The 20,066-nt window shown below is 43.4% G+C and overlaps 1 protein-coding gene across 2 annotated transcripts in view; it reads right to left on the reverse strand.

Annotated features, from left to right (window-relative positions):
- Positions 1-20,066, reverse strand: part of VPS41 (VPS41 subunit of HOPS complex) — a 198,690-nt gene that overhangs the window by 163,395 nt on the left and 15,229 nt on the right. The gene's annotated exons all lie outside the window — the stretch shown is intronic.

The raw sequence follows: 20,066 nt of genomic DNA on the forward strand, positions 1-20,066 counted from the left end.
CTGAGCCCCTTGCCTCACACCGGCCCCTCCCTCGCTGACAGAGGTCAACCTGAGCCCCTTGCCTCACACTGGCCCCTCCCACGCTGAGAGAGGTCAACATGAGCCCCTTGCCTCACACCGGCCCCTCCCATGCTGACAGAGGTCAGCCTGAGCCCCTTGCCTCACACCGGCCCCTCCCTCACCGACAGAGGTCAGCGTGAGCCCCTTGCCTCACACCGGCCCCTCCCACGCTGAGAGAGGTCAGCGTGAGCCCCTTGCCTCACACCGGCCCCTCCCTCGCTGACAGAGGTCAGCGTGAGCCCCTTGCCTCACACCGGCCCCTCCCACGCTGAGAGAGGTCGGCGTGAGCCCTTGCCTCACACCGGCCCCTCCCACGCTGAGAGAGGTCGGCGTGAGCCCCTGCCTCAACAGGCCACCGTGAGGGAGGAGCAGGGTCGCACGCGGGCTGCTGGGAGGCAGGCAGGGACTTGGGCCTGGGAGGTCGCGGTGGGGCGAGAGCTGGGCCTGGAGACACCCCTGGGAGGCAACAGCTGGGCCTACAGACTCTGTTCTCCAGCCGGAGCTGGGACTATTCAGGTACTGGGAGGCGGGATGTGGGTCTGAAGAGCTTGGTTGCAGAAACTTCGGGGTCTACAAACGCAGGCGGGAGCTGAGCCAAAAAAGCTTGTTTGCTGGGAGGTGGGAGATGCAGCCAGGAGAAACAGCTGTGCCTGCAGAGGCCGCCATGCGGGAGGCGGAGGCCAGGCCTCCTCAAATCGGCCTCTCCAGACCCACTTGCAGCCTCCCGGCATCCTCTCCGGGCCCAGCTCTTCCTCCCGGCTGCGTCTCCAGGACTGACTCTGGCCTCCCAACAACGTCTTTGGACTCAGCTCCTGCCCAGCTCCCAGCAGGCCCAAGTCGTCATCAAGTCAGCCTGGAATTGGGCCTGGAAGAGCAGCAAGTCGGCCTCCCCGGGCCCAGCTCCGTCCTCTCGGCGGCCTCTCCAGGTGCAAAACTTCCTCGAGTCAGCCTCTCCAGGCCCAGCTCCTCCTGCCTCCCAGTGGCCTCTTTCAGCCCAGACCAGCTCATGGCTCTTGGCAGCCTTCCCAGGCCCCGCTTTTGACTTTTGGTGGCCTCTTCAGGCCCAGAACTTGACCTCCAGTGGGCCTTTGCAGGCCCAGCCTCCTGCCTCTCGAAGGCCTGCATGGGCCTGGACTCACAGCGGACTCTCCATGCCCAGCTAGCTCTTGCCTCATTGCGGCCTCCCGAGTCCAAAGCTCCTGCCTCTCGGCCGCTTCGGCAGGCCCAGCTCCCGCCTGCCAGTGGCCTCTTTAGGCCCAGCTCATTCCTCACAACGGCCTTCCCAGGCCCCGTTTTTCCCTTCCGGCAGCCTCTTGGCCTCTAATTTGTTTATATTTTGTGTATAAATCCCAAAATATTGAATTTTGGAATATTTCCACCATTATGTAAATATTTTGGTAGGTGATTTATTTGGGGTGAGTTTCTGCACCAAGCCCCAATTTTTTATTTTATTTTACTTATTATTTGGTGTTAAACAGGTTTAATGACGGTCATGGCAACTTTTTGGCACAATGAAAAATATCGCCCATGATCAACGTGTTCTGTTCTGGGGAAGGGGGCAAAGGCACGGTGAATCACTTTCTTAAAAAGTATAGCTCAAGTTGGGAGTGCAGAGGGAATGGGGAGAAAACCCTCCCGCTGCCTGTGTCAAAGTGCAGGAGCCCCCACCCCCATACTCACCTGAGTCCAGCCCCTCTGGGGAAAGAAGGGGTGCATGAACTCCCCCTAGTCCACAGGCACCTCCCTGTGGCCCAAGGCCCTCTTCACACTCCATCTTGTAGCCCCAACAGGAGCTATTTTCCGAAAAGTGAAAAGCTCTGAAGGTCCCACAATTCATGGTATGTACAGGGGCTCGGAGGAGGGAAACTGCCCAGCTTTCCCCCGGCACAGCTGCAGGGGTAGGGGGTATAGATAAGAGGAGCAGGCCTTGGCCAGGCGTGGTGGCCACAGGGTGGGACCATAGACTTTGCCAAAAGCTGCAGGTGGATCGGGGGACCCTGGGGCCTCAGGATCCAGCAAGGGGCGGCAGGAGTAAAGGAGGAAGGAATGACAGGTGCAAATACCTTCCCACCAAAGCCCTTGTTGCCCTCTGGCTCCTCCCCAGAGTTGTCCCCACTCTCAGTCGGTCACCCACTCCTTGAACTTGAGATCAGTGTCAGTGGTGCTAAAGCCATCATCAGCAATGACATCATCACCCCCTCCTCCTCATGGATGACCATGTGCTCCTCATCACTCGCTATGTCCTCACTGGCCATGTGCTGGGAATGAGCAGCTCAGGTGGACAGCAGCAGGGCTGCCCACTGGTCACCTCCCTCACCAGGGGCTGCAAAGTGGCCTGGAGCTCCATACTGAGTAGAAGGCTTTGGGCCAGAGTATGATGCAGTGCCAGACACCACCTGTGTCAGTTCCTGTAGTGCCTGACGGTTTATTTCCCTGCCGTCCAGGCTGTGTACCCCCCTGTGGGAGAAGGCTTGGGCCAGGCTGAGCCAGGTTCCCTGACTGTGTGCAGCTGTTCTGCCCCACAGAAGCTGCTCCTTGGTATCCGAGCTCTGGAGTGTTTGGGCTGCAACTGACAGGAGTTCAGAGGACACCCCAGGGGCAGTGGCAGTGCCCGTCTCTGATATGCTCCGCTCCCACGAGCCCTTGTTACACTCCTGCTAGCCCCTGGCTTGTGGGCTTGGCCTCTGAGCTGGACTTCTTTCGGTCCTTGTTGCAAGTGGGCCACCTTCACCTGGAAGGCCAGGTCGTGGTATTTCTGCGTCTCATTGGGCCCCAGGGTGTACCACCGCTCGCTCAGCATCTGGCTGACGGTCCGGATATCCTGGTTGGAGTGACCCTGGTGCACCCTGCCAGGGCCTGGTGCCGCTTGCTGAAGATCATGACCGCCACTCATGGGCCACCGGATGTGGTCCTTGTCCCATTTGTTGGGGCTGCGTCCATCCTTCTCAGAAGATGAGTCCTGTTCCTTGCGCAGGGCACTGAGGGACTGGGCCTGACATCATCTGAGTGGTAGAGGCAACTGGGTGTCAGGAGACATGATGGAGAGGAAAGCATCATCATGGTCATTCTCTGTCTCACTGTCCAGCAGGGACTCCCCTGAGGGGCCCAGGGCTCCTCCTCCATGGTGGGAGGTGAGCCTTTACCAGGTTCCACCACCCCCAAAGTGTGTGGGGTTGCGGGCCCTGGGCTTTCAGGGCAGGTGGCTCCAGGGGGCCGCCCAGGGTCAACACTCCCTGTCCCACCTGGTGGATGCTCATGAGCAACAGCTGCCAACTTGGCAGGTTGTTTTCTCTGGTTGGAGGCCACTGAGTGACTGGCAGGTTCCTGGGCCTCGTGTGGCTGCAGGGAGGGGTGAGGAAGGGGATGGAGTACCAGGGGAACATGGCCACAGAGTGACCTTCCACATTCCTCCACACAAACATGCTGACGCCACGGGAGGCCTCACTGAACGCAGGCCTGGGGGCCGAGTACTTGGTCCGGGCAGGGGGTTCCTGGCAGGGGCTCACACCTCGCCCCCTCCTCAGCCAAGGTGGCTTGGGCCCAGAGAAGGGGGGGTTGGAGAGGAGCAGAAGGCCAGGCCTCAAGTTTTGTCTTTTTTGTTTTTGAAATGTAGTTTGACTCTTGTCACCCAGGCTGGAGTGCAGTGGCACGATCTCAGTGGCCTTCATACCTGGCTGATTTTTTGTATTTTTACTGGAGGTGGGGTTTTGCCATGTTGGCCAGGCTGGTCTTGACCTCCCGACCTCAGGTGATCCACCCACCTCAGCCTCCCAAAATGGGATTACAGGCATGAGCCACTGCTCCCAACTTCATTCATTTTTACTTGAAAAACTCCGTCAGGACATAGGCATGGGCAAGGACTTCATGTCCAAAACACCAAAAGCAATGGCAACAAAAGACAAAATTGACAAATGGGATCTAATTAAACTAAAGAGCTTCTGCACAGCAAAAGAAACTACCATCAGAGTGAACAGGCAACCTACAAAATGGGAGAAAATTTTCGCAACCTACTCATCTGACAAAGGGCTAATATCCAGAATCTACAATGAACTCAAACAAATTTACAAGAAAAAAACAAACAACCCCATCAAAAAGTAGGCGAAGGACATGAACAGACACTTCTCAAAAGAAGACATTTATGCAGCCAAAAAACACATGAAAAAATGCTCATCATCACTGGCCATCAGAGAAATGCAAATCAAAACCACTATGAGATATCATTTCACACCAGTTAGAATGGCAATCATTAAAAAGTCAGGAAACAACAGGTGCTGGAGAGGATGTGGGGAAATAGGAACACTTTTACACTGTTGGTGGGACTGTAAACTAGTTCAACCATTGTGGAAGTCAGTGTGGCGATTCCTCAGGGATCTAGAACTAGAAATACCATTTGACCCAGCCATCCCATTACTGGGTATATACCCAAAGGACTATAAATCATGCTGCTATAAAGACACATGCACACGTATGTTTATTGCGGCATCATTCACAATAGCAAAGACTTGGAACCAACCCAACTGTCCAACAATGACAGACTGGATTAAGAAAATGTGGCACATATACACCATGGAATACTATGCAGCCATAAAAAATGATGAGTTCATGTCCTTTGTAGGGACATGGATGAAATTGGAAACCATCATTCTCAGTAAACTATCGCAAGAACAAAAAACCAAACACCGCATATTCTCACTCATAGGTGGGAATTGAACAATGAGATCACATGGACACAGGAAGGGGAATATCACACTCTGGGGACTGTTGTGGGGTGGGGGGAGGGGGGAGGGATAGCATTGGGAGATATACCTAATGCTAGATGACGAGTTAGTGGGTGCAGCGCACCAGAATGGCACATGTATACATACGTAACTAACCTGCACAATGTGCACATGTACCCTAAAACTTAAAGTATAATTAAAAAAAAAAAAAAAAACCAACTTAGAAGTTTTAGCCAAGGCAAAAGACAAGAAAATGGAAAACGTCATAAATTGATCCTTGTTGGTATGGTCTTATTTGAAGACAGTATGACTAGAAAGAACAAAACATGGCTTCTGCCAAGACAGAGAGCTGACCTGTGCTGCTGGCCTTCTACCCCCAACTCAGCCCTGAAGACACGCTAAAAATGAGAGGAAAGAGGGATTCCAGAAATTAACATGCCCAAGTAAGAAACTATGGAGGCACTGAAACGACCCACAGTGGGGAGCCAGGGGCAACAGTAAGGATGAGGGTCAAGGAAAGCTGGTAGATCCAGCATTGACCTCTCCCCCGGGTGCCTGGTTTTGCTTCCCCATTCACTACAGAAATGGGCAGCAACAGCCCAGCCTCACAGGGGTGAGGACTGGCTGGCTGCATTCACTCCTCCATTTTCTCCCTTCCTCCTAACAAGTAGAGATGCTTGTTAGGGGCTGCTTCCTCTGTGGATTAACTCAAAGTGCACTTCATGAAGGCTCAGAAGAGTCACCTCACAAATCCCCACACTGAATCGTATTTTTGGAGGAAGTATTCAAATAACAGAAAAAAAAATCCAGAAGCTGCTGTAAGACAGTGGTCCCCAACCTTTTTGGCACCAGGGACTGGTTTTGTGGAAGACAATTTTTCCACCAGGGTGGGGGTGGTGGTGATGGTCTCGGTTTGGGGATGAAATTGTTCCACCTCAGATCATCAGGCATTAGATCCTCATAAGGAGTGCAACCTAGATCCTTCGCATGCACAGATCACAGTAGGGTTCATGCTTGTATGAGAATCTAATGCTGTGGCTGATCTGACAGGAGGTGGACCGCAGGCGGTAATGCTCACTGCCCCACTGCAAACATGGACCGGTGGGTTGGAGACCCCTGCTGAAATAGGTATGAGATGTAAGGACAATCAAGTATCTTAATAAAGGTCACTAATGTCATTTCTTTAAAAAAAAAAAAAAAAAGAAAGAAAATTATCCAAAATCCTACTGAAATTCATAATCAAGAGCCAGTCATAAAACAAACTAAAATTTTTCTTTTGCCATTTCTACCATATGCAACGCATATACGCTGTACTAGTTACTTAAAACCTTGGTTACCTTGCCTTTTGTGAAAAGGAAATGATAACCTGCACCTCAGAGGATTTTTGTAAGAATTAAATGCAATAAATGTACGTAAAGCACAAAGCTCAGTATCTGGTAATACCCAGTGAATGTCAAATACTAAAAATACAGCCATGATGTGTATTACAACCCCAACTTCACACTGCAGAACTCACGGCCTCCCTTCTAAGTTACTTCCTATCACATGACCAGACCATAAAACCAAAGAGTAACACTTCTCATCTAATTACCTCATTGTTTTAAGCTATTAAAAGATGAAGATACATTACTTTTTATTTTACCACATCATTTAAAAAAGTTTTTTTTCACACACATTTAAGTGTGAATCTTGTTATTAGGAATGTAAAAGGAAATGCTACCCTCTCCTATTTTAGCCAAGAACCTCTCCTGGATGCCTGTAAAGACTAAAAGTAGCCCATGACAGCCCAAATCCCTCACAACTGCCCAATCACTGGTGATGGAAATGATGACAACAGACTAAACCCTCAAGCTCTATCAGAGGTTTCCCCACTCCCATCCCTCCCTGATGCGATTCTGAGAGACGTATCTAATCTACTCAGGTCTTTGGGGAAAACAGTCATATTCTAAAGTAAAGAACTGTGATGACATGGATGCCTGTGAATCTCTGTATTTAAAAACGGCTGCACTGAAACTGAAATAGCTCATGGATGAAAGAAACCTTCGTACTATTTAGATTTGTTATAGCATTTCTTGAGTCTGCAGAGACAGGAATGCCTTAAAGCCTTGACAGCATAGAATCAGGCCCTAATTGTCAAGTGAAATGATCGTTTAAACACACTCTTGAACAATCATCAGAAAAGACACATTTTTATAAATACAGCTCCCCACAGTATTAGCAGTTTCATCACAACCATTTTCTGTATGTTTTCCTTGCTGGATGTATTTGACTTCCAAAACTCTGAAATGCAGCCTAATGAAAAGTGTTAAGGAGACGAGGTCATTCAATCAAATTATTTACTGTATTAGTTTCCTATCACTGCTGTAAAAAAAATGATGACAAACTTAGTAGTGTGAAGCAACACAAATTTGTTGTCGTACAGTGCTGTAGATTAGAAGTCCGACACAGATCTTACTGGGCTAAAATCAGGGTGTCAGTAGTGCTGCCCTCCCCTGGAAGCTGGGGGGAGAATCCCTTTCCTCTCCTTTTCCAGCTTCTGAAAGCGCCGGCATTCCTTGGCTGTGGGCCCTTCTTCCCTCTTCAAAGCTAGCAAAGGCAGGTTGAATCGTTCCCACATCACAGCCTTTTCTCCTGCCTCCCTCTTCCATTTACAAAGACCCTTAGGATTATACTGGCCCTGTCCAGATAATCTCACTCTCCTACAGTCAGCTGATTAGCAACCTTAATTTTCCCTTGCTGTGTAACATGACATATTCACAGGTTCCAGGGATTAGGATGTAGACATCTTTGGGGAACCATTATTCTGCCTGTTACAGAGAATAATATAAGGATCAGAGAGGATAAAAATGATGGTGAACAAAAGAGTTGGAAGCTCTGAACCAAACTCAAAGCTAAATAAAAAAACTTCTCATTTGTTTGCTCCTAAATTAAATATTGATCCCTGTGAGGACACGGCATGGGATAAAACAATTCTCCGGTTGAGTCAGGAGGCGAGGAGTGGTCCTTGTTTTTGTTTGACAAAGGCCTCCTCAAAGCCCTAGTTTCACCGTCTCCAAAATGAGGACACAACACCAGCTTGACATAATTGTTGAGACGATTAATAAAATCAATTCATTCACTGACGAGCAGCTCTACTAGATACTGGGGATAGGGTGCCTATCCTCACGAAAGTGCCTTGCATACATATGGACAAAAAATAATAAAATAGCAGCAGCAGCATGCTTTCTGAATACCTTTTAATGCCAGGTAAGGTGCCAAACACACATTATCTCCTTTAACAGTCACTCAACAAAAGTGTCCCATACAACCATTCTAGATTGCACCATTTTGTAATACACAGTACAAGAATTTCTCAGGGCATCTCAAAGATATTTTGCCAACTCAATCTCTCCTGAGCTCCCTCCAGTCAAGCCCCACCACCACAAGTCACCACAAGTGCTCTTAGAATCACCGGTGGCCTCACTTTTGCAGATCCAAGAGTGAATCCCTAGACCTTATCTCATTCCTCCTCTCAGCAGCATTTGACACAATGATGGTGCCCTTCATCCAGAGATGGGATCCTCCCTTGGATTCTGGGGCACCACTCTCTCCTGGTTCTTTTCCTACCTCACTGGTTACCTTTTCTCTGTTTCCTTTGCTGATTTCTCTTCATCTACCAGATCTCTAAAATGTGGTAGCACCCCTCAGGGTCCAGGAATCAGGCCCCTTTATCTGTCCTCATGCCCTAAATGATCTCATCCAGTTTCATGGTTTTGAACACCATCTAAATGCTGAGTCACAAATTCTTACCTCCAGTCCAGACTTGAACTACTCTTCTTCAGGTCTACTAGACAATTCCACTTGGATGTCTAATTGACATCTCCAACTTAAAATATGCAAAGTAGAACTTCCAACCTACCCACCACCACCATCTTCACCCTGAGCACCAAAACTAACTCTAGCCAGAGTCATCCCCTACCTTAGTTACAGCAACCCCATCGTTCCAGTTGCTCATCCTTGACTGTTCCCTTTCACTTACATGCCCACATTTTAGTCAGGAAATCTGTTGGCTATACTTTAAAAAACAAAAAGCAACTACAGCCTTCATCGCGTCTAGCCCAGAGTTTTAACAAAGCCTCCCCACTGGTATCCCCTATTCCTACTTATCCTCCTTAGACATTTTTTAAAACAGCATCCAGAGTGATCCTACTAAAACAAAGACTCTCCAATGCTTTCCAGCTTACAGTAAAAAACAAAGACAAGGGCCGGGCACAGTGGCTCATGCCTGTAATCCCAGCACTTTGGGAGGCCGAGGCAGATGGATTACTTGAGGTCAGGAGTTTGAGAACAGCCTGGCCAACATGGTGAAACTCCATCTCTACTAAAATTACAAAAATTAGCTGGGCATGGTGGCATGCACCTGTACTCCTAGCTATTTGAGAGGCTGAGGCAGGAGAATCACTTGAACCCGGGAGGCGGAGGTTGCAGTGAGCCGAGATCGGCCGCTGCGCTCCAGCCTGGGTGACAGAGTAAGACTCCTTCTCAAAAACAAACAAAAAACAAAAAATAAAACAACAAAGACAAGAAATTGACCTGTAGGGTCAACATTCTTAGCTGCCCATTACTTCTTGGACACCATTTCCCACCACTCTGCTCCAGCCACACTCACATCCTAGAAGACATCCAGCATGACCCTACCTCTGGGCACAGTGTTTGCTCTTCCTTTTACCTATGAGACTTTTTCCTCAAATATTTACTCAAATGTCACCTGAACAGACAGGCCTTCCCTAACCACCCAGGATAAAACAGCAACTCCTCAGACCACTCCATAGTCCCCTTAACTAGTGTTATTTCACTTGGTTTATTATATATTTAAGTTTTTTTGTTTACTGTCTCCCTCATGAAATACTTGTGTATCCTAGCATCTAGGATATAAAAGTCATCAATAAATATTTTTTGAATGAATAAAATGATCAACCAGTCAATCTTGGACTGCCTAAAATAATTTTTCTTCTAGGTAGTGAAATTATAAATTCTGCTCAAATATATATCATACCAGGGGAGTTGTTTTCATCTCTTCAATCTCTAAGAAAGGGGCATAATAGAGATTCAAAAATCTTGCCCCCAGAAAGTTTCTACTAAGTTTCCAAACATATAATTTTTATAATATATGCTTCAAAGGGAATGTTTATCCATGCCTGAATGATGCAATAATCAGCAGAACCTGTTAATATTAATAGCTCATTAAATGAAAGAGCAAGTTTGTAAGCCAAGTGCTATGTGGAAGCTATGTGGACACTATAACCCTATGCTCCATTTTTCTCAGCAATCAATCTCATAACAGGGCACATTACCATTTTTGTTATTAGTTGCCATAAATCTGTTTATTAAAATTAATACATGTAAAGAATCAATTTAATTTTCAATAAATGATTCATAATGTTCTACCCACCAAGTGAGATAAATAAATGACTTTTGTGTGATGCATTTCCTGATTTAAAAAGCTATCTCCTGATTTCTCACAATGACTGGTTTTCATTTTAACAAAACTGAAAAAGAACTCTCTTTGTGGCTGATGCACCTAGAAATTGCATTTCATTTTAAAATTAATTTGTCATTCAACTAAATAGCATACAGGTTTATTTTAAATAATTTCAAGTATTTGTCAGTCCACTTAGTTTTATTAAAATTTACACATCTAACATATTTAAGAACTCCTAACTGGTATTTGGAAGAACTAATCCAGAACTAAATGCACATCTGTTTAGGAGGCATGCTTATTTAATAATGGTAACAAAAATTGTAAAGACAGAGGTAACACAATTTTTTTTTATTTGCTTTTTTTGTAGAGAGAAAGGATCACTATGTTACCCAGGCTGGCCTTGAACTCGTGACCTCAAGCAATCCTCCCACCTCAGCTTCCCAATGTGCTGTGATTACAAGTGTGAGCCACTGCGCCTGGCCTACACCAATTAGCTGTTCTGTAACTACCTGCCTTGGCCTGGGCTCTGAGTAATACAATGTGCACACAATCTTTGCTTCAACGGAACAAACTATAGGCAGAATAAGCCTAGTTCAGCTATTTAGTTGCGTTCACAAATCAAAGGTCTCTGGAACCCTCATCTGGTACAAAGCAGACCTCAAAACACTTCACTTGCTATTTGGTGCTCTTCTCTTTCCTTAACACTCCTCTTTAGCCTGTTTTTTCCCTTCTTATTCTTCTCTCTGCTGTTCAACTGTAATCTTGAAATGTTAGGCTAATAATTTGATGCTTATATTGCAAAGTTCTTTGTACTATACTCTAAACTCTTCTGAGAAAGGTGGGATATACTTCTAAATATATAATACACCAAGAACCCATTCAGAGACGCAGGATTTTATTTTTTATTTATTTTTTTGAGATGGAGTCTCACTCTGTCACCCAGGCTGGAGTGCAGTGGTGCAATCTCGGCTCACTGCAGTCTCCACCTCCCAGGTTCAGGCAATTCCCCTGCCTCAGCCTCCCAAGTAGCTGGAATTACAGGTGCATGCCACTATGCCCGGCTAATTTTTTGTATTTTTAGTAGAGACGGGGTTTCACCGTATTAGCCAGGATGGTCTCGATCTCCTGACCTCATAATCCATTGAGACGCAGGATTTTTTTAAAAAATACTTATCTCCATGAAGCAGAGCTGCTTTAGTCTCCAGTTCTATCACCAATGTATTCCATAGCACATTGTTTATGTTCCATAAATAGAAAAAACCCTACAGAAGATGATCACATTTCTGTATTATTAATCGCTCAATTTCCTCTTCCTGCACTACTAATTCTACTCAGAAATAAATGTTGTGTTAAGATACTACAATTTTGGAACCGTTTGTTACTTCAGCATAACCAGCCTCTCCCACCAAATATACTACCTGATAGGACTGTGGTCCATATTAAATGAGATAATCCACATAAAGGACTCAGCATAACATGAGGCATACAACAAATATTGAAGCAATTGATTCTTCATGATTTAAATATTGTCTTGCATTAAAATGTTTATCGTGAGATGAATCCAGTGTTGGAAATATCAAAGTAGCCATTAGAAAAATGTTTCAACAAGTAACTATAAATTCTCTTGAAGCAAGTGAAACAATAGGACATCTCAGAAAAGAAACAGAATTTTTTTAAAAAAAGGAAAATTTTAGAACTAGAAAATACAATAACCAAAAGACATAACTCACTGGATGGGCTCAATAACAGTGTGGAGATGACACATGACAGAACCACTGAATCTGAGGATAGATCAAGAGAATGTATAACCTCTGAATGAGAGAGAGAAAACCAGCTTTTTAAAATGAAGAGTCGTCACTTCCAAGATGGCCAAACAGGAACAGCTCCGGTCTACAGCTCCCAGCGAGATTGATGCAGAAGATGGGTGATTTCTGCACTTCCAACTCAGGTACCTGGTTCATCTCATTGGGACCGGTTGGACAGTGGGTGCAGCCCACGGAGGGCAAGCAGAAGCAGGGCAGGGCATCACCTCACCCTCACAAAAGGGGTCGGGGGATTTCCCTTTCCTAGTCAATGGAAGCCATGAATGACTGTACCTGGAGGAACGGTATACTCCTGCCCAAATACTGTGCTTTTCCCACAGTCTTTGCAACCAGCAGACCAGGAGATCCCCTCCCGTGCCTGGCTCGGCAGGTACCATGCCCACGGAGCCTTACTTGCTGCTAACGCAGCAGTCTAAGATTGACCTGGGATGCGGGAGCTTGGCGGGGGGAGGGGTGTCTGCCGTTACTGAGGCTTGAGTAGGCGGTTCTACGCTCACAGTGTAAACAAAGTGGCAGGGAAGCTCAAACTAGGCAGAGCCCACTGCAGTTCAGCAAGGCCTACTGCCTTTCTCGGTTCCACCTCTGGGAGCAGGGTATATCTGAACAAAAGGCAGCAGACAGCCTCTCCAGACTTAAATGTCCCTGCCTCACAGCTCTGAAGGGAGCAGTGGTTCTCCCAGCACGGCATTCAAGCTCCAATAACGGACAGACTGCCTCCTCAAGTGGGTCACTGACCCCTGGGTAGCCTGACTGGGAGACACCTTCCAGTAGGGGCCAACAGACACCTCATACAGGCAGGTGCCCCTCTGGGACGAAGCTTCCAGAGGAAGGATCAGGCAGCAATATTTGCTGTTCTGCAGCCTCCGCTGGTGACACCTAGGCAAACAGCATCTGGAATGGACCTCCAGCAAACTGCAACAGACCTGCAGCTGAGGGGCCTGTCTGTTAGAAGGAAAACTAACAAACAGAAAGGAATAGCATCAACATCAACAAAAAGGACATCAACACCAAAACCCCATACATAGGTCACCAACATCAAAGACCAAAGGTAGATAAAACCACAAAGATGGGGAGAAACCAGAGCAGAAAGGCAGAAAATTCTAAAAACCAAAACACCTCTTCTCCTCCAAAGGAACACAACTCCTCGCCAGCAAGGGAACAAAACTGGATGGATAATGAGTTTGACAAGTTGACCGAAGTAGGCTTCAAAGGCCGGTAATAACAAACTTCTCCAAACTAAAGCAGCACGTTCTAACCCATCACAACGAAGCTAAAAACCTTGAAAAAAGGTTAGACGAATGGCTAACTAGAATAAACACTGTAGAGAAGAGCTTAAATGACCTAATGGAGCTGAAAACCATAATACGAGAACTTCATAAAGCATACACAAGCTTCAATAGCCAATTCGATCAGCTGGAAGAAAGGGTATCAGTGATTGAAGATCGAATTAGTGAAACAAAGCAAGAAGACAAGATTAGAGACAAAAGAGTGAAAAGAAACAAACAACGCCTCCAAGAAATATGGGACTATGTGAAAAGACCAAATCTACGTCTGATTGGTGTACCTGAAAGTGGCAGGGATAATGGAACCAAGTTGGAAAACACTCTTCAGGGTATTATCCAGGAGAACTTCCCCAACCTAGCAAGACAGGCCAACATTCACATTCAGGAAATACAGAGAACACCACAAAGATACTCTTCGAGAAGAGCAACCCCAAGACACATAATTGTCAGATTCACCAAGGTTGAAATGAAGGAAAAAATGTTAAGGGCAGCCAGAGAGAAAGGTCAGGTCACCCACAAAGGGAGGCCCATCAGACTGACAGCAGGTCTCTCTGCAGAAACCCTACAAGCCAGAAAAGAGTGGGGGCCGATATTCAACTTTCTTAAAGAAAAGAATTTTCAACCCAGAATTTCATACCCAGTCAAACTAAGCTTCATAAGTAAAGGAGAAATAAAATTCTTTACAGACAAGCAAATGCTGAGAGATTTCGTCACCACCAGGCCTGCGTTACAAGAGCTCCTGAAGGAAGCACTAGACATGGATAGGAACAACTGGTACCAGCCACTGCAAAAACATGCCAAATTGTAAAGACCATCGATGCTATGAAAAAACTGTATCAATTAACAGGCGAAATAACCAGCTAGCATCATCATGACAGGATCAAATTCACACATAACAATATTAACCTTAAATGTAAATGGGCTAAATGCCCCAATTAAAAGACACAGACGCAAACTGGATAGAGTCAAGACCCATTGGTGTGCAGTATTCAGGAGACCTATCTCACGTGCAAAGACACACATAGGCTCAAAATAAAGGGATGGTGGAAGATGTAGAAAGCAAATGAAAAGCGAAAAAAAGCAGGGGTTGCAATCCTGGACTCTGATAAAACAGACTTTAAACCAACAAAGATCAAAAGAGATAAAGCAGGGTATTACATAATGGTAAAGGGATCAATTCAACAAGAAGAGCTAACTATCCTAAATATATATGTACCCAATACAGGAGCACCCAGATTCATAAAGCAAGTTCTTAGAGACCTACAAAGAGACTTAGACTCCCACACAGTAATAATGGGAGACTTTAACACCCCACTGTTAATATCAGACACATCAACAAGACAGAAAATTAACAAGGATATCCAGGACTTGAACTCAGCTCTGGAGCAAGCAGACCTAATAGACATCTACAGAACTCTCCACCCCAAATCAATAGAATATACATTCTTCTCAGCACCACATTGCACTTAGTCTAAAATTGACCACATAAGTGGAAATAAAACACTCCTCAGCAAATGTAAAAGAACAGAAATCACAACAAACTGTCTCTCAGACCACAAAGCAATCAAATTAGAACTCAGGATTAAGAACCTCATTCAAAACCACACAACTACATGGAAACTGAACAACCTGCTCCTGAATGACTACTGGGGAACATCACACACTGGGGCCTGTCGGGGGTGGGGGGCTAGGGGAGGGAAATCATTAGGAGAAATACCTAATGTAGGTGACAGGTTGATGGGTGCAGAAAACCACCATGGCACTTGTATACCTATGTAACAAAACTGCATGTTCTGCACATGTAACCCAGAACTTAAAGTATAATTTAAAAAAAAAAAAATGAAGAGTCTCAGGGACCTGTGAAAAAAATAATCAAAGGGCCAACATTCATGTTATTACAGTTCCACAGGGAAAGAGAGTGGGACTGAAAAAGTATTTGGAGAAAAAATGGTTGAAAACTTTCACAATTTGGTGAAGGGCATAAACCTACAGATCCCAGAAGCTGAGCAAACCCCAAATAAGATAAATAAAAGAAATTCATGCCCAAAGACCTTATAATTAAACTTGTAAACACTAAAGTTAAAAAAAAAAAAAATCTTGAAAACAGCTAGGGAAACAGCACATTTCTTACCGGAAGCACCAATTCAAATGAAAATGGGTTTCTCATTTGAAATGATAGAAGCCAGAGGGAAGTGGCACAATATATCTTATGTCCTCAAAGAAAAGAATTGCCAACCACAAATGCTGTATCTGGTTTAAAAAAAAAAAAAAAAAAACCTTAAAACTGAAGGGAAGATAAAGATACTCTCATATTAAAAAATTTAAAAATTTAAAATAACTAAGAATTTGTCACTTGCAAGCCTATCCTTAAAGAGTGGCTAATAGGAGTTTTCTATACAGAAAGGAACAGTAGAAGATAGAAGATAACAGAAAAAAGGCTTAGAACTTCAAAAAGGAGAAGAGAACACAGAGATGAGTGAAAACAGGGGTAAATATAATAGATTATTCTTTTCATGAGTTTCTTAAATGACATTTGATAGTTGAAGCCAAAAAATACAATACCAACTGATGTGGTGCTCAAAGTACATAAAGTAAATATTTAAACAATTGCACTTAAAAAGCAAGGAGGGTAAAGGAACTAAATGGAAGTAAGGTTTCTACACTTCACTAGAAGTGGCAAACTGTTGTGGACACCAGTAGACTGTGATAAGTTATGTATATATATTTCAATACCTAGAGCAACCACTAGGAAATTATACAAAGGAACTAAAAAATATTATAAATTAAGATGGAATCCTAAAACATGTTCAAGTAACGCACAGGAAAGAAAGGAAAGAGAAACAAGAGAAATGAAAAACGGAAGATACAAACAGAAAACCAAAAAGTGGCAGACTTAAGCCTTAACATATCATTACTTTAAATGTGAGTGGTCTACCTACAACTAGTTAAAAGACTGGCAGAGCACCAAAAAAAGCCCATTTCCAAAGGTTATGCTCTATATGGTTCTATGCATATAGTATGTATAAAATGACAAAATTATACAGATGGAGAACAGATTAGTAGTTGCCAGGAGTTGGATGTGCGGCAAGGAGTGGCTGTGACCAAAAAAAGATAGCACAGGGAACCTTGTGATGAAACTGTCCTGTATTTTCACTGCAGTGGAGTGGTGGTTACATGAATCTTCACATGATAAAACTGCACAGAACTAAGTACACACAAACTCATGCACACACAAATGAATGCATGTAATACGGGTGAAATCCAAATAAGGTCTGTGCCTTGTATCAATGTCAATTTCCTGGCGTGATATTGTACTAGAGTTACGTAAGATGTTACCCTTTGGAAAGCGGGTGAAGGATATTCAGAATATCTTTGCGTTTTTCCTTTTTTTTTTTTTTCTTTTAGAGATAGGGTCTTGCTCTGCTGTCCAGTCTGAAGTGCAGTGGCATAATCATGGTTCAATGCAGCCTCAACCTCCTGGGCTGAAGTGATCCTCCCGCCTCAGCCTCCCAAGTAACCACGTCTACAGGCAAGCTCCATCATGCCTAGTCAATTTTTAAATTTTTTGTAGAGACGGGGTCTCACTGTGTTGCCCCAGCTGGTCTCAAACTCCTGGCCTCAAGTGATCCTCCCGCCTTGACCTCCCACCTCTGTGTTATTTCTTAACTACATGTGAATATACGGTTATTTCAAAATGACTTTTTTTTAAATTTAATATCTCAAGGAAAAAAAGTGTAGTAGAATAAAAAACAATTTTGGCTTTATATTAACAGAAAATCTTGAATACAATAAAATTGGCTAAGAAATAAACCAAATCTTTCCCCTAACTCCCTTGTTAGAGAGTTTGAGATGGGGAAGGAAAGACATACCATTTCATTCTGGGTTCCATAGCTCTGCAACCCAAACATCGATACAGAAGACACCTATAATATGTATAAAGATGAATATGTTTTGCTAAAAAAAAAAGTGATTTTGCTAAGTATATAAGTTATGCATATTATAGAAAATTTAGAAAATGAAGGCAGATAATGATAGTAAATAAAATTAAAAAGCACATGTCCCAGTGATAATATGGTCTTGTATGCTTTTCCTTTGTTTATATATGGATTTTGTGGGGTAGAGAGAAACCAGTATATATCCTAAATCGGGAATCAGCAAACTACAGCCTGCAGACCAAATCCAGCCAGGCATCTGTTTTTGTACAGCCCATAAACTAAGCATGATGTTTACACTTTTACACAGTTACATACATGGCAGATACACACATAATATCTGCCATATTGCCTCTGTCTGCAAAGCTTTTAAATATTTACTACCTATAACTTTACAGAAAATGCCTGTCGACTCCTGTTCTTAATGGCATTTTTATAAAAAGCTTTTTAAATTATAAAGATAACATGAAAAAGGACATATGAATATTTTCTTTACTTAAAAATTAATGCCATTAATCAAGTTAGTGGCAGAATAACAATCCATTATATGGGTTATATGACTAAACCTTTATTAATCAATTCATTTCTGGATATTTAGCCTGTTTCCAAATTTTTGTATTATACAAAGCAAATGAATGCTCTTATAGCTAAATTTCTAAATATAGAAATGAGTATTTTTAAGGAGGTCTCACAGCTAACATTATTTCATAAATATTTTTATAATTGTTTTGTAAATAAACAGCATTATATATTTTGAGGTATAACAGGAACTTTATTAAACAATTAATATTATATATAAATTAACTATTCTCTATTCCCTGGAATAGAAAGCAATTCTGAAATTGGTATATTTTCCTACAAGTTGAACAAATCGAAATCTGTAATATTACCCAAAAATCTCATTATTATACATAGAGAAAATTCCAAAGATTTTTTTTTTAATCCTGTCAAATTCTATAAAGGTACATAGAGGAAGAGTTTGGCCTAAAATCAGAGAGTCACAAGGAAGTTAAAGGCAGTATAACTAGAGGTTGGAGCCTCGGAGTCAAACTACGGGATCCAAATGCATTTACCAACTGGGTAGCCTTGCAAAGTTACCGAAAACTTGAAGTCTGTGTTTTTATCTGTAAACCGGAAGTGATCATCATGGCCAAGTCACAGGGCAGATTAAGATACCTAAAGAGCATACCAAAGTGCCCAGCACTGTTTTCTATACTAAATAACTGTTCATTTTTGTAATGATCTTCATTATCAGGGTAGACTTCTCACACGATACTTGTTCCATTACATCTTTGCTCCAAAGGGGGCTCAGACCTGCCTCTAACAAGCAGTAACTTGTAGGACTTAAAAAATAAAATTCCAGAAATTAATTTGATTATTTGCTTTTGTTTGAAAATATATTTAATACGGAAGCATATTACTTGTTTCAGCTTGAACAAGGCCATATAAAAGCGGTCACCAATGGGTTACAAAGTACCACTTTAAAGAAAAGAATAATCTAAACATAAAGAAATCAATCTTTAGGTTCAGAATTCAGGATTAGAACATCTTTTTCCTCTCACTGTTTATACTGGACTCATTTTACTGTAACAAAGCTGATCTAGACACTGGAATCTTCCTGACTCCCCATCTGGCTCGTCTCTTCCACACTATCCTATATTTCCTATTGACTGGACTCAAGAAGCATTTCCTTGGAGTCAGTTCCTCTTTGTCTTCTGCTACTGCTTTGCCCAGGCCTCTACACTCCTCCTATCTCTTATGGGGACTTCCATGAGAACCACGCAAATGGTCTTCCTGCTATCATTTCTCCTTCCAGTTCATCTGTCACCAACCCCTTCCCTACTCTCAACAATCAAACTTTTGGGTGGCTCCCCGATGGCCGCAGAATCAAGTCCACACTTCCTGGTTTAATACATTAGGAGCTTCACAACCGCACCAATTTCCTTCACCAGCCTCACTGCCCCACCCTTCTACACTACAGCCACATTGAGTGCCTCATGGGTGGCTAAACATACATACATACTCTTGCATGACTCAGTCTCTGCACATACATTCCCTCCTTCCCAAAGACTCCCAGCTTCGCTGCCCAGACTCACCTCCCAAGATTCCAGGCAGACTCACTCTTGAAGACTCCAACTGAAGCCATTCCTGACCATTCATCCACTCCTCTGTGCTCCCACCTCACTCTGTTACCATTTACACAAGAGCAATCATCCCTAAGTATTGAAAAGATCTTAGTGCTTCAAAATAGGAGTGAAATCCTTTTGAAGATAATGTACTTCTTTGTTATGCTCTTCAAAAATAAAACACCATCTAAGAAGTAGTCTGGCTCATAATATCAAGGTGAAATAAACAGTACACTGCATATTTTTCAAAACATCCAAGCTGGAAGGACAAGTTTAGTTAGTCTCAAAATTTTGCCACAACCAATTATTACTGTAAATGCAGGACCCTTAACTATGTAGCCTATTAAATGACATACTTAACTATCTTGGTTGTAACATGATTTTGCATTTGTACTTTAACTGCAAAATATATTAAAATTCTTAAAGTTTTAAATATTGACATGTACACCACTTTCCTTTACATTAATAATACTAACTAAACAATTTCATTTCATTTGGTTGTAGTTTTCAAGAGTAATGAAAAACATACGGCCAGTTTTTGGTAGACAATATTCTTTTCCCAAACATATATTAAAATAAGACCTTCAGATAAATTTAAAAGTCTTACTGATATAATATAAAAGCACAGTTTACATGAAATGCAACATTTCATAAAATGATATA

This window comes from Gorilla gorilla, chromosome 6 (genome assembly GCF_029281585.2).
Source record: "Gorilla gorilla gorilla isolate KB3781 chromosome 6, NHGRI_mGorGor1-v2.1_pri, whole genome shotgun sequence".
Taxonomy (NCBI): domain Eukaryota; kingdom Metazoa; phylum Chordata; class Mammalia; order Primates; family Hominidae; genus Gorilla; species Gorilla gorilla.